Source organism: Pelophylax lessonae, assembly GCF_965119305.1.
Source record: "Pelophylax lessonae genome assembly, chromosome: 3".
Taxonomy (NCBI): Eukaryota; Metazoa; Chordata; class Amphibia; order Anura; family Ranidae; genus Pelophylax; species Pelophylax lessonae.
The window spans coordinates 410466098-410468167 of record NC_138770.1 but is presented as its reverse complement, the minus strand read 5'-3'; the positions used below and the strand labels follow the sequence as shown (position 1 = coordinate 410468167).

The window sequence follows — 2070 nt, the reverse complement described above, 5'->3', positions numbered from 1 at the left end:
CACGAACAAAGTAACAGTCAGCAGAAGTGTGGTTATTGATGAAAGTTCTGTGTGCTCAAAGTTTGAACAACAGACTCAAACTTTTCAAACTGAGAAAGAATCAACATCAGTCACTCAAGAAAATAAGGAAAGTGATACAGAAATAGAAATAACTGCAGAAGAATCAAAACCTGAAACTGAACCAGAAATACCTTCAGTCAGAAAATCAACCAGAATCAATAAAGGTGTTCCAGCTGAACGTTTATCTTACATAGCTCGCAGAGCTGTTCAAACTGAACCAGGTTCATGGAAAGAGATGCAGAAACTGCCAATGCATGAGAAACAAGTATGGTATAAAGCCGCTGATGAAGAAATTACATCACTCAAAGATCTCCAGACATGGACACTTTCAGAGCTACCTCAAGGTAAACATGCCATAGGATGTAAATGGGTTTTTAAAACCAAATGTAAATCTGAAGGGAAAGTCTGTCGGTACAAGGCAAGGCTGGTTGCTAAAGGTTACTCACAGAAGTTCGGTGAGGACTATGATGCTACTTTTGCTCCAGTTGCTAAACAAAGTACTTTCAGAACACTAATGACAGTGGCTGCCATGCGTACAATGATTGTGAAACATCACGATATTAAGACAGCTTTTCTTAATGGTGATATTGAAGAAGAAATTTACATGTCACAGCCAGAAGGATATTTGAAAATGGGACAAGAGCATCTTGTCTGCAAGTTGAATAAATCTCTTTATGGCCTTAAACAATCAGCTCGAGCATGGAACCTGAAGATTAATCAAGTTCTACTAAATGAAGGATTTACAAGAAGCAAAGCTGATCCGTGCCTATATGCTAAAACAAGTAGAGACTGAGTGGATGTATCTGCTAATTTATGTAGATGACCTGATCATTGCTCACAAAAACGACAATGAAATTGCAAAGTTAACAGGAGTACTCAACAAGCACTTTGAAACTAAAGACCTAGGTGAAGTGACATATTATCTTGGAATTGACATCCAGCATGAGAAAGATGGAAGTTTCCTGTTGAATCAGAGTGCAAAAATTGAATCTATTCTTCAGCAATTCAACATGACAGAGGGGAAAGGAGCAAGCACACCTATGGATACAGTCTATCCAAAGTTAGAAGGAGAAGATGATCTTCTCACATCCAATGAACAATACAGACAAGCAGTGGGGGCACTTCTCTACATTGCAACCACTACACGTCCAGACATTGCAGCCAGCATGTCTCTTCTTTGCAGGCGAGTTGATAAACCACGTCAAAGAGACTGGAATGCGATCAAAAGAGTTATGAGATATCTGAAACAGACAAAAGACTTAAATTTGAAACTATCAGCAAGTGGTGGTTTAAACCTTGTGGGATATGTGGACTCCGATTGGGCAGGTGATCACAGCACACGCAAATCCACAAGTGGTTACTTATTAAAATTGGGAGACAGTCCTATATCATGGTCCAGCAAGAAACAGATGTCAGTGGCATTGTCCTCTACAGAAGCTGAATACATATCTGCAGCTTATGCCAGTCAAGAAGTTGTGTGGTTACAGCAATTACTCAAGGATCTTGGAGAAGCAACATCAGAACCTACCGTCTTATTTGAGGACAATCAGGCTTGCATTAAGCTTGCAACAAGTGAGAAAATTAATGGAAGAACCAAGCACATCAATGTCAGACATCATTACATTCATGACTTAGTTGATCAGAAAGTGATTGTACTTGTGTATTGTGAGTCGGAAAAAATGATTGCTGATGCTTTGACAAAGCCACTGGCTAGAACCAGATTTGTGGATCTTAGATCAGAAATGGGATTGACATAGATAGTAGTTGTTGAGTGGGGGTGTTAGCATACAAGGTTTGTATTTAATCAGCAACAACCACTGTATGTCATTGCTGTGTGCCTGTTACATTGTATGACCACTAGATGGCAGTGTTACATTTGTGAGTTCATGTTTTGTCTATGCCTCAAAAAGTAATAAAAAAGAAGAGTTCCTGCTCTGAACAAAAGCAGCGTTCAGTGAAACAACAGACTGTCTGCCTGTACTTTGTTTAGCCCCAAAAGGTTATATCTAA

The 2070-nt window shown here is 39.3% G+C and overlaps 1 pseudogene across 1 annotated transcript; it reads left to right on the top strand.

The window, feature by feature from the left end:
* Positions 1-1070: 1070 nt before the first annotated feature.
* On the top strand, positions 1071-1695 carry LOC309548948 (annotated as a pseudogene). The gene has a single exon. The product of its transcript is annotated as an uncharacterized misc_RNA (transcript).
* The last annotated feature ends 375 nt before the right edge of the window (positions 1696-2070 follow it).